Raw genomic sequence first — 13783 nt, 5'->3', positions numbered from 1 at the left:
ACATCAAGAACACCTGACAGCTTTTATTATGCTCACTTAATTATCATTTAACATAGCCAGTTACCTGGGAGGCACATGGAGAAACGGAAGGAAAACACGGAGCATCTGAAGACATGAAAGTAACAGGTTAGTGAGTATGAAGACTGAAGAGGGTATTACTATTAGTATTTTTCAGAAAGATGCTGATTTTGTGTGTGTGTGTGCATGTGCGTGTGTGTTACGGGGATTGAACCCAGAGACATTCTACCCCAGACCTACACACCCTTTAGTTCCTTATTGGGTGCATTATATCTTCACATACTCTTGTTGCTCTGCCTACCAGGTCCCCCCAGCCTTCACCCTACACTCCTGAGATTGGAACTGTTGTAAAGAGTAGCTTTCTCTGACTTTAACCCCATCCTCTTCCCCTAATCACTCTGTTATTCCCCTGGAGTCTCTGCTCATCTACCTGACATTGCCCTTATTGACAAATATCTAACTTCCACATATAAGACAGAACATACATCTACTTGCTCTTTGGGATTGGATGTACTTACTTAGCACAATATTCTTGGTTCCATCCATTTGCCTACAATGGTACGATTTTGTTATACTTTATGGCTAACCCAGCCCCCCCCCCCTTTTTTTTTACGGTACTGAGGATGGAACCCAGGGGCAGTCTATCTCCGACCTACATTCCCAGCCCTATTTTTTATCATTTATTTTGAAATGGGGTCGGTCTTACTAAGTTGTGGAGGACCTAAGTAGCTGAGGCTGACCGTGAACCTGCAATCCTCCTTTCTCAGCCTCCAAAGTACTGGGATTACAAGCATGCTCCACCATGTCCAGCTTTTTCTTAACTTTTTGTTTTGAGATAAGGTCTTGCTACGTTGCTGAGAGTCTTACTACATTGCTTACTACATTGCTTACTACATTGTTGTCTCCCTATGGTCCTCCTGTCTCAGCCTCCCAGAAAATCACAAATGTGGGTGTCTCGTGCAGGCATAGATGCATGTGCATTTTGCAGTACTGTTTTACATACGAGGTACCTGTTGGTGTTTTTCTTTCAAAATTTTAAACATATTTTGCTAATAAGAGGTCATCTATTGAATATTTTGCTTAACGTCGGATGCAGGGTTCTAAGAGTCAGTCTTCCCTCCATTTGTCAAACTAGACTGCTGCTATCTCTGAGAAAGAAATTGTCCTTATTTCCTTAAACACTATTAATTTTAAATTAGGGTAATTAAAAACTCCCTGGATTTTAAATTCTGGGTAAAATGTGGAAGACTGAATTCTTGTATCCCAATTTTTGACTCCCCCATCATCCATCTCCTGACCATGGCCTCCTGACTGGCAGAGACTTCCCTGTCTCTTGGCTTCAGGTTTAGCCATGCAATGTGCTTTAGCCAGGGGGACACGAGCAGACATGGCAAACATCTTCTCACACACCTGCCTTTCACCAGAACATGTCTCAGGTAGCCACAGGTCCAAGAAGGATGAGTCTTATGGAGCAGACACAACAGCTTAGGGAAGAGCCCAGCCTAGATCAGCTGAACTCCAGCCCAACCCATGAATGGGTAAGAGAGAAATCACATGCTGTTGTGAACTGCTGAAATTTCAAGTCTCTTTGTTGTACAGTGCTACTGTGGTAATAGATGATACATAAACCCTCTTCCAAATGCTAGTCAGCTTTACATTACTATGACAAAATACTCGAGGCAATTAACTTATAAGAGAAAAAAATTTCTTTGGGCTCATAGTTCTGGAAACGCTAATCCCAGAGTGGGTGGCCCCATTCCTCTAGGCCTGTGATGTGGACGGAGCACCACGACAGGAGTACATGGCCAGCATACACTGATATCATGAGTCAGGAATCAGAAAGACAGGGCTGCCTAGGTTCCCATAATCCCTTTAGAGGACATGTCCCCTAGTGACCCGAGGACCTAAGCTCCACCTCTCAAAGGTCCATAGCATCTTCCAATGTTGCTCTGCTAGCCAATCCTTGAACACATGGACCATAGCAGGCTATGTAATTATTCTGAAGACTAATAGCTTTCTGGGGATGCTGTAACAAAGCACCATATGGTGTGTAGCCTAAACAATAGAAATGTATTGTTTCATAGTTCTGGGGGCCAGAAATTCAAAGTCAAAGTGATGGCAAGGTTGATTTCTTGAGGGCTGTGAGGAAGAATTGGTTCCCTGCCCCTCTCCCAGCTCCAGGCATTCCTTAGCTTACAGACGGCATCCTGTCTCCACATGGTCTTCCCTACATACATATCTGTTAAATTTTCCCTTTTTATAAGGACGAGCCATATCAAATAATGGTTCAACCTAAGGATTGTAATTTATCACCTGTGAAGACACTATTTCCAGATAAATTCAAATTCACAGGTACTGAGGGTTAGGACTCCAACACAATGGGAGGGAGGCCCACATCCCATTAACACCAGGCCAGATATTTTTCTGGGGGTTGGGGACAAAATGAGACTGAATGGGCCTGATGGCTTTTTTGATTAATGGGAAATCAATGAGTTTTCTAACTTGTAGTACTTGTAGTAAATCACTTCAATCCCTATCTCTTAAACTACAATACAAATGCTTTTTATTTCTTTTTTGATCCTGGGGGGTTGAACCCAAGGGCATTCTATGTCTGAGCCACACCCCTGCCATTTCTATCCTTTTATTTTAAAACAGGGCCTAAGTAACCAAGACTAGCCTTGAACCTAGGGTCTTGTCTCAGTGTCCCAAGTACTGGGATTAGAGGCACTGGTCACCACACCTGTATAACACGGTACAGGGGAGGGGGTATTCTATCTCTGAGCTACATCCCAGCCCTTTTTATTTTTTGTTTTCAAACAGGGTCTTACTAAGTCATTGAGATTCTTGCAGTTGTTGAGGCTGGATTCCAAACTGCAATCCTTCTACCTCAGCCTCCCAAGAACTGAGATTACAGGTGTAGGTGACTGTGCCAGGCTATATGTGCATATTTTTGAGCCTTCACCTTGTTAAGTCTACGCTTCCCCTAATGCTTCTATTTCCAGGACCCTTGACAGAGAGACACACACACATATACACACACTGGAGATTGAACCCAGGGTAGTTTTACCTCTGAGCTAGACCCCCAGTTTTTAATTTGTGTGTGTGTGGGGTGTGTGTGTGTGTGTGTGTGTGTGCGTGTAACTGGGGATAGAACCCAGGGGCATTCCACCTCTAAGCTATACCCCCAGCCATTTTTTAATTTTTATATTGAAACAGGGTCTCACTAAGTTGCAGAGGGCCTCACAAGTTGCTGAGGCTAGCCGCAAACCTGCAACTGTCTCAGCCTCCCAAGTACTGGGATTACAAGTGCGCGCCACCACATATGGCTATGTTTAATTTTGAAACAGGGTCTTACTAGGTTTCTAAGGCTGTCCTGAAACCTGCCATCCTCCTGTCTCGGCCTCCCAGGCACTGAGATTCTAAGCATGTGCCACCGCGCCCAGCTGGAGCTGGTGTTTCGTGTTTATATTTCTTTGCTCTTGAAAGCGCTGCCCTGAATCCATCCCAGACCTTGTGTCCTCCACCCCCACAGAGGCTGCAGCAAAAGTAGACCGCAAGTGCTGCCGAGAGCTGCTCTAGTCTGTCAAAATGGAATCGTGTAACCTCTTATCCTTCCCCTATTATTCTTTGTATTTTCAACAAACCTGCCAAACACCCAAGCACCCACTGAAATTTGTTCTGGTTTTTGCTCTCCACAGAAATAAACAAACTTACCTAAGCCAGTGAAATCAAAGCTTAGTTGAGTAAAGAGTATAATCCCTTCTCCTGTGCTTAGACCCTCAGGGTGCAATGTCTGTACACTGAGCAGGGTCTCCACATCCTTTCCGAATCTCGGGGACTTGAAAACGCACTGCTCATTGCTTCAAAGCCTTTACAAAAGGGACTCTATCGGCCACCATTGTTTGTAATTTTCCAAGCTTTCTGACCCCTAAACTGATGGTATATCAAAAGAAAAAATTTCAAGGTGCCTAGGATGGAACGGGTCCTTGCACATGCTAAGCAAGTACTCTGACACTGAGCTACAACCCGTCTCGCCTCTTTTTTCTTGGTAGTACTGGGGATAGAACCCAAAGGTATTCTACCTCTGAGCTACACTGAAACAGGGTCTCCCTAAGTTGTTGAGGCTGGCTTCAAACCTGAAATTTTCCTGATGGCATACCAAGTATTAGGATTACAGGCATGTACCACTGTGCCCGGCTCATGCCCTGTCCGTATAATCTATAAGAACATTTCTAACCCTTATAAATCAACGATGGCGACACCTATGGCCTTTGAGGCCCCTATTAACTACATGTTGATATTTATTTTTTAACTGGGAATCAAATGCAGGGGCATTCTGCCTCTGAATAGAACCTCAGCCCTATTTTATTAAATTGTTTGTTTTTTAAAGTCTCACTAAGTTGCAGAGGGCCTCCCTAAGTAGCTGAGGCCAGCCTTGAACCTGAAATCCTCCTGTCTCAGTCTCTCCAATTACTGAGATTACAAGTATGTATAACTGCACCCAGCTTATATGTTGATATTTAAAAGTTAAATCTGACAGTGTTTCATGCCACACCTTTCTGCATTGTGACCCATTCTTCAGTGACCAGCACTCAAAGTATGGTGCACTGGCCACATCAATATGTGCAGAGTAGATGGTGAGATATGCAGGCTGCTGAGCCCTGCCCCAGCCCTACCAAATCAGACTCCTATCTGAACAAGATCCTCAAGTAATTTGAATGCACCCTGAAGTTGAAGAAGCCCTGTCCTGGGTTTTAGCTTCCTGTTTCTAGATGGCATGATGACTTCTGTTCCAACAGAACATGTCCAAGTCCTCAGCCACTTTTCTCGTGAAGCCAAGACTTTTAATGGGATCCTATTTCCCAATTTGACATACTACAATATGGAACTCCGTGCCTTAGGTCAAGTCTTCAGACCCCTCCCCCCCCCCAGTCACTCTTCATTCCTCACTGTCCCAAGTACATGAGGGAAAGGAAGAAGGAAGGTAGGTCTTCATGCTCAGCAGTATCTGCAGTAGACCAGTCTCAGGCACAAACATCTAACAGAAGAAATAGTGGCTGAGTGTAGTGGCGCACGCTTGTAATTTCAGTACTTGGGAGGCTGAGATAGGAGGATTGCAGGTTCAAGCACAGCCTCAGCAAATGATGAAACTCTAATCAACCTAGCAAGACCCTGTTTTAAAATTTAACAAAAAAATAGGGCTGGGGGTGGAGCTCAGAGGTAGAATGCCCCTGGGTTCAATCCCCAGTACCAAAAAACAACAAAAATAAAACCAGTGGAGTGTGTGAAGCCGGAGAGTGGCTGGCAGGCCATCTGTAGCACTGTCCTCTTGCTGGGTTTCCCCGTTCGCTTCTCCTACCACAGGCACCAGTGGCAGAGCCCTGCTCCGCCAACCTTCGCCATCTCTGGCGGGGGCCCTTGCTTTCTCCTTTGTACAGCAAGAGTTACAGAGCCTCAGAGACACAGAGCGGCCACTAGTACTTGTGCCCTCAGGAAGAGGCCATCACAGTCTCCTCTGCTAGAGCCAGGAGTAGCAGCGTGCTTCTTTGGTGCCGTGCAGGTCCCTCGAACCTCATGCCTATTAGGCTTCTAATTTTCTGCCCAAGACTCTTGCTGCCATATCCCTCAAGCACATGGAAACACAATTGTGCCAAGAGTGTCCCTCCTCCTGTTTAATGTTTAATACTTTGTTATTTGGAAAAATACTCAAAACGTGGCAGTAAGAATGTCAGTAAATTCAGCGCTGATATGATACCTACATCCAAACAACTTCCCATATTCTAGTTTATCAACTGACAACCATGTCTCTTAAGTCATTTTTTTCTCCAATATAGGGCTTCATTTAGGGTCAGATAGGAATGACATCAAGTTGTCATGTCCCTTTAGCTTCCCTTCATCATAAAGCTTTTCACAGCCCTTTTAAACTGATAAGAACAAATACTCTACCTGATATAAGCCAAAAGGCAGAGAAGCAATACTCATAGCCATTTTGACTGAAATACTTTTAAAGGGGCTGGATGTAGCTCAGTGATAAAATGGTCGTCTCATATGCACAAGGCCCTGGGTTCAATCCCAGCACTAGAAAAAAAAAGTCTTTTAAAGTGTGCACTAGGCCTTTTTCTTCTTTCTTTTGGTACTGGGGATTAAACTCATGGGTATTCTACCTCTGAGGTGTACCTTTAGCCCCCTTCTTTATTTTTTTTTAATTTTTATTTATTTTTTGCGGGTCTGGGGATGGAAACCAGGGGCATTCGACCTCCGAGCTACACCCCCTGCCCTATTTTTTTAATTCATTATTTTAAACCGGGTCTCACTGAGTTGCAGACGGCCTCACTTAGTAACTGAGGCTGTCCGCGAACTGCGATCCTCTGGTCTCAGCCTCCCAAATGCTGGGATTACAAGTGTGCGCCACCACACCAGGCTCCCCCTCTTTATTTTGAAACAGTGTTTCACTAGGTTGTTGAGGGTCCTGCTAAGTTGCTGGGTCTGTCCTGGAAGCTGTGCTTTTCCTGTGTCAGCCTCCCAAGTACTGAAGTGGCTGAGACAGGAGGATCCTGGTATGCCACCAGGCTGGCTGGCCTTTTTCTTAATGCACTCTTTCTCACTTGAGGTCTACAGCCTCCTCATGCCTACATTCAGATAAAGCACTGCTAGGAGGTGAAGGACTCGTCAAATTGTCATATCGAGAGGCACAGGATGCCCACCTGTCCCTTGGGGGGGTATTGATTTTGGTCACCTGGTTGCTTTTCCTTTCAATGTGTAATAGGATAAACAAATACTCTCCCCCTAAAAACGGATGTCCGTATTCTAATCCCTGGAACCTCATGCAATATTATTTTATGTGCAAAAGGGTCTTTGGCAGATATGGGAAGTGGGGAGTTTCCTGGATCAACCAGGTGGGGCTCACTGTAATCACAGGCAGCCTCACAAGACAGACACAGGAGTCAGAAAGACAGCCAGAGGCTTGAAGCTATTATGCAGGTCTCTTTGAAACAGCGGGAAGGAAACAAGAACCAAAGAAAGCAGGCAGTCTCTGAATGAAAGAAGGCAAAAAAAAAAAAAAACCAGATTCCTCCCCAGAACCTCCAGAAGGAACCAGTCACGCCAGTGCCTTTCGCTCTGTAAGACGCACTGCACACTTTTGAGCCCCAGAACTGTTATTTTAAGGAATTAAATTTACAGCAATTTGTTAAAAGGTCAATAAGAAACTGACACACACTTATAAACAATCTGCAGGAAGCATTTTAAAGCCACATAAATCAAATCCTTGTTAAAATTTCCCATTTGATTTAATGCCAATGGATGATTCTTGCCTGACTCAGTCTTTGCTGATTATAGAGCACTAATATTTCACCTTTGGTACCTCTTCCACCTTAACCACTTGATGCTCAGCATTCTACAGGAAGAAAGAGGTTTATCTATTTATGTATTTGTGTCCCTCATTTATTTCTATATTGTCACACCTACTCATGATTTCAAATTTTCTTAGCTAGGTGTGGTGGTGCACCTAGCATACATTGTAATCCCAGTACTTGGGAGGCTAAGACAGGAGGATTGCAGGTTTGAGGCCATGGTACAGTAACTTATCAAGACCTTTTTCAAAAACTAAATAAAAAGGGCTGAGGAGAGGGCTGTGAAAACCTAGGGGCTCTCGATCATGATGGGTTGATATTAGAAATGAACAGCAAGAGCCAGATGTGGTGGCACACGCTTGTCATGCCAGTACTTGGGAGGCTGAGACAGGATGACTGCAGATTCGCAGCCAGCCTCAGCCTTACTGAGGCCCTCCACAACTGAGTGAGACTCTTGATTCCAAATAAAAAATAAAATAGTAGGGCTGGGGATGTAACTCAGAGAAAAAAATGCCTCTGGGTTCAATCCTCAGTACCACAAAAGAAAGAAAAAAAATTACACCAATGCCATGTATTTGAACAGTACACTGTTGATGAATAAGGGCATAGAAGAAATAAGGGGAAAATTAAACAATTCTTAGAATCACATAAAAATGAGGAAACAACTTAGCAAAATCAATGGCAGTTTTAAGAGGAAAGTTGCTGGGTGTGATGGTTCATACCTGTACTTCCAGTACTTGGGAGGCTGAGGAAGGAGGATTGTGGGTTCGAGGCCAGCAGCACAGTTGTGAGACGCTGCTTCAAAATAAAAAATCATATAGGGCTTGAGGTGTAACTCATAGATAATAATTCCATGTTCAATCCCCAGTACCACAAAAAGTAGGAAAGTTTATAGTATTGAATGACATTTTTAAAAATCCAAAGAAATACCTTAATGATACATCTCAAGGCCTTAGAAAAATAGGAACAAACTATCCCCAAAGCCAGTAAAAGGCAGGAAGTAAATTAAACAGCAGAAATTAAGGAAACAGAATAAAAATACAAAAGACTAATCAAACAAAAGAATTTTTTGTGTGGTACTGGGGATTGAACCTGGGGTTCTACTTCCGAGCTATGCCTGGCTTTCACAAGTTGGTTTTTTGAGAAGATAAACAAGATTGATAAAGCCTTAGCCAGAGTAACCAAAGAAAGAGAAATGACCCATATTACTAAAATAAGAGATGAAAAAGATATAACCAAAATAGCAGAAAAATCCAGAGTACCATTAAGAATTACTTTGAAAACTTTTATTCTAATAAGTCAGAAAATCTAAAAGAAATGGATAAATTTCTTGATACATACAACCTATCTAAATTGAACCAAGAAAACCTAAACAGACCAATAACAAGAGCTTGAAGAATAAAAAGCCTTCAACAAAGAAAAGCCCAAAACCAGACAAATTTCCAGCTGAATTCTATAAGCCCTTTAGAAAGGAACCAAGTCCAGTGCTCTACAAATGATTTCAGGAAATAGAAAAGAGATAGAATACTCCCAAGATCATCTAGGAAGCCAGTATCACCTTGAAACTAAACCCAAATTATAAAAGCCTGAAGAAAATTACAGGACAATAAATAAATAATGTATGTATGTATGCCTCTACCATCTTGTACCCCATTAATATGTATGAGTACAAAGCGGGCATGGTGGCACACATTGTAATCCCAGCATTTGGGAGGCTGAGACAGGAAGATCACAGTTTGTAGAGAGCCTCAGCTATTTAGTGAGGCCAATTCAGTAAGACCCTGTTTCAAAATAAAGTAAAAATAGGGCTGGGAGTGTAGCTTGAAGGTAGAATGTCTCTGGGTTCCATCCCCAGTACCACACACACACACAAAAGGTATGACTACAATGCATCAATAAAAAAAAGACTTAAAGTGTAGAAAAAGAAAAAAAATGAGCAATTGAACTAAATAGATACTTTACCCGAATAAACTGTTTTTCTTCTTGAGCAAACCCAACCCTGAGTAATTGAAGACAGTCTGCTTCCTTCATGCTCATTTCGCCCTCTACAATATACTTCAACCTCCAGAGGTTAGAAATTATTTCCTAAATGCCTACTACCTGCACAAAGGAAGGCCAGGAAGAGGGTTGCCTTCAGAGCTTACATGCTAGCCAATTCCATCTGGACTACTTGGGTTGAACTTCCTTCTCCTGCCCCATCACACTTTGGTTAAAAACCTCCTGCTCTCCTGTGGCAGAGGAAGAACTCTGATTGAGAATGTCTATTCTTTCCCAAGAAGACACACCATCTCTACAGGCATGAGACACTTCAACAATAGGTATGGGGTGAGGCTAATGTAAAAAGACTGAAGAAAGCTCGAAACACAGAGTATGAAGAGTCCAGGCAATGATGAGATATGCTGACAGCTCCCTGCAGGTAGCATATTGGACTGAGACATTAAGAAGGCCATGAGAGGACATGAAATCTTGCGGGGCTGTGTGTATAGAAAGGATCACAGAGCATGGGCGTCAGCAACCACAATCAGTAACCATGATACCAATGTACTTGAGAACAGAGTCAAGAAAAAGGGATCCGGTAACTCGGAATGATCCCCAATGAGATTAACTCTAACATCAAAGTCAACATCTATACAGAGACCTGCCCCTTACAAGTCTTTACTCTGTTGGGCTTTCCTTAGCCAGTAAATAGGGTGGCACAACCCTCCAAACCTCCTCCTCTGAATCCTGGAGGTCTCTGTCAAAAAGAGCCTGCCACTTTACCCAGGAGAGCTCCTGAGTGACTGCTACATTCCTGTGCAAAGCTGCAGAGAAAGGGGCCTATTCCCGAATGCTTCATCATGAAGGACTGCTCACTACAACGATCACATGGCTGGCTGCTGCGCAGGAAAACTGTCTGCATTAATGAGCAGGCCTGGGTGTCCCTGGGACCCCCAGATGCAAGAGATGAGTCTACCTGTCCAGTCGCATTAATCATCCCATTTCCTAGGGAAATCACATTCAAGAGTATTCAGAGCTTTCCAAAAGCACTGGGCTATTTCTTGCTCATGTTCTATTTCTCATTTTTCGAAATAATGAGTAAAGCAAAAATCAGTGGAATGACTACACCAGGTAATTGAGATTTTAAATAGTTCTGGCTGATGAGAACTGATCTGCCAGAGTTGATTTGAGGTTCTGACACAAGGCTAAAGGGCCCCAACCACCTTCCCCACTACCCAAACTCAATAAATAACGAAAGCACAAAGGTCAGGGGTCCTTAACCTCGGGTCTGGTCTGGAAGGAATTCTGCGCATCCACAAACAGGCAAAAACATTGGCAGCTCACACTTCCCTAACCCCTCACTGAAATTCAGCATTGCCTTCAAGCATGACGATGGGTGACAAACCATGTTAATGCTAGTGACACCTTGTCACATGCCAGTTGCTACAGCTCTTACGCTTATTACTACTTCAAAGTTAGGACATTTGACCCACCACAAGAAAGGAGCCCAGATATTAAGCCATAAATTTTATAACACTCTTTTCCTTGGAATCATACCATTTTATGGATCTAAAAACATTTCTGAGCCAGGTGTGGTAGTGCACTCACACCTGTAATCCCAGTACTTGAGAGGCTGAGACAGGAGGATCACTGCTTTGAAGTTTACTGAGACCACTTCAAAATTAAAATAAAATACGGAGCCAGGCGTGGTGACACATGCTTGTAATCCCAGCATTTGGGAGGCTGAGACAGGAGGATCACAGTTCAAGGACAGCCTCAGCTACTTAGTGAGGCCCTTTGCAACTCAGTGAGATCCTGTTTCAAAATAAAAACTAAAAAATAGGGCTGAGGGTGTAGCTCAGAGGTAGGATACCCCTGGGTTCCATCCCCAGTACCACAAATATATATATACATACATACATACACACATACATACATACATACAATAGGGTGGGGTAGTTAGAGGCAGAATGTCCCTGGGTTCAATCCCCAGTACCACACACACATACTTGTTTATTATCTATTTATATCTATCTATTGTGTTACTAGGATTTGAACCCAAGGGCCAGCTCTATTTTATTTTTTGGAAATAAGGTCTTGGCTAGGTTAAGAGTCTCATTACTTGCTGAGGTTGTCCTCAACCTATTACCCTCCTATTTCAGCCTTCCAAGTACTGGGATTACAGGTGTGCACCACTGAGAAAGAGCTCAGAGGTTTGCCAGGCAGTTCCTGAAGGAATCCCAAGTACATAAAAGGTTAAGAACGCTTGCTTCAGGATTCCACACTGGAAACTGAGAAGGCTAGAAGCTCCATTTAAGCTGTGACTGCCATGGGACCCTCAGGCACATTTCACACTTGGACTGCTGGCCTACTCGGTAATATTAACATCCATCACAAAGCTGTTTGAAGACTGGGCAAGATAACATAAGTGAATTTGGTTTATTAACAAAAAAGCACAACAGGTCAAGCATGGTGACAAAAGACTACACTCCCAGTACTTGGGAAGCTAAGATAGGAGGATTGCAGGTCCGAAGACTGCCTAGGCAACATAGCTGTTAGCCTAACAAGACCCAGTTTCAAAACAAAAATAAATAAAAAGGCTGCAAGTATAGTTTGGAGGTAGCATACTCTTGGCTTCAATCTTGAGCACCGAAAATAAAAGAAAATAAAATGGAATAGATCAAGCCTTTGTTTCTTCAAGGTCACATAACAGCTCCTATCTAAAACACAGGCATCTAGCCGGGTGTGGTGGCGCTCGCTTGTGGCCAGCCTCAGCTTAGTAAGGCCCTCTGCAATGTAGTGAGACCCTGTTTCAAAATAAAGAATAAAAAATAGGGCTGAGGGTATAGCTCAGAAGTAGAATGCCCCTGAGCTCAATCCCCAGTACTGGAAAAAAAAATACACACACACACACACACACACACACACACACACACACACACACACACACACACTAAAAGACATGGTAAGGAGCCAGGGTGGTGGCCCATACCTGTAATCCCAGCTGCTTGGGAGGCTGAGGCAGGAAGATAGAAAGTTTGAAGCCAACCTTGGCAATCTAGTGAGACAGTGAGAAGTGGGACCATTTCAAAATAAAATAAAAGGACAGAGCGGATATAGCCCAAGGTGGAGCAACCCTGAGTTCAAACTCCAGTTCTGACCCCTGTAAGACATGGTAAAAAGCAGGTGCCATCATCACAAAGTTGCTGCCTTGCTAAGAAAGTCTTATCATGAGGAAAAAGTTCAGCTGAAATAAAGTACTTAGACTACAAAGTGCTCTAGTGCTTCGAATGGAGGTCAACGACATAGGACACAGCACCCTCACACATGATTCCTGCCCTCTCTCAAGAGTCAAGGGAACAAAGGAAAAGAATCGATTTATTGACAGACAGGTGGTAGAGAGAAATACAAACTCGTGTGTCAGTGATAGTTAAGACAAGCAAGGACATGACTATTCAAAGTGCACAAGGAAGAAAAGCGCATTTTTATTTTGACATCAGCAGTGCTCTGGCCCATTAAAAACATCATCAACCGAGCCTTCCTCCACCCCAGTTGGATCACCATTAATCAAGTTTTATAAATATTCAATCACAATTCTAACAGAAAACAGCATTTCATTTTTATATAAATCAATTCTTGATATCTGCTGATGTGCTGAACAGAATTTAAACTATAGCCTTATTTGTCTTGTCTTTCATTAAAAACAGCTATAGAACACTACAATACATGCCATTATAAAAGACACTTTAACACTATAAAACACTATGGCCATTAATGTAAAATAACAGTGCTAGATCTTTTAACATTTTTTAAAAGGCAGCAAAAGCAAAGTTGGTTTTAGTTATTAGAGTTCAGTTTGCATGCTTTTGTTTAAAGCAAAAAGAAAACAGACACCATCCTGTTTCCAATACAAAAAAAAAGAGCAGGGTCAGAATTCACCATTACCATCCAAAAGAAAATACCTATCTTTCCATTTCTTTTTCCCTCATACCACTCCCCTCCCCTCATTTTCTCCCAAATGTATCTTCCTGGCACCCCCTGATCTACTTTACTACCTCCTCTGAGCAGGTTCTGAGCAGAACCTGTATCCCCAGGCTTACTGGGGATCTGCTGCCTGGGCCTCAAGCTAGTCTTTAAGTACAAGGTTCTGCCCACACACTAATAACACCGTATCCGAACAGCAGCTCTACTTGGTTTCTTTTCTAAAATGGAAAAAAAATTCTGTTGACCTCAACAGTGCTGTAACAGTAACAGTACCATCCATTTAAATCACACGGCACAGAGAACCTTACAAAGCATTGCAGAAGAGTGTGGAAGGATGGGGAGAATGTCTACCAGTTCTGTTTTGAACCTATACCTGCCCAAGGAAAGTATGTTTATCATACTTTCATCATGACTCTGACTCCTTTTTACCTTTTTATTCTATTTTATTTCTT

The sequence above is a fragment of the Muscardinus avellanarius genome, assembly GCF_963383645.1.
Source record: "Muscardinus avellanarius genome assembly, chromosome: X".
NCBI classification, from domain to species: Eukaryota; Metazoa; Chordata; class Mammalia; order Rodentia; family Gliridae; genus Muscardinus; species Muscardinus avellanarius.
The sequence above is the reverse complement of the archived record's forward strand: the minus strand, read 5'-3'. Positions refer to the sequence as shown.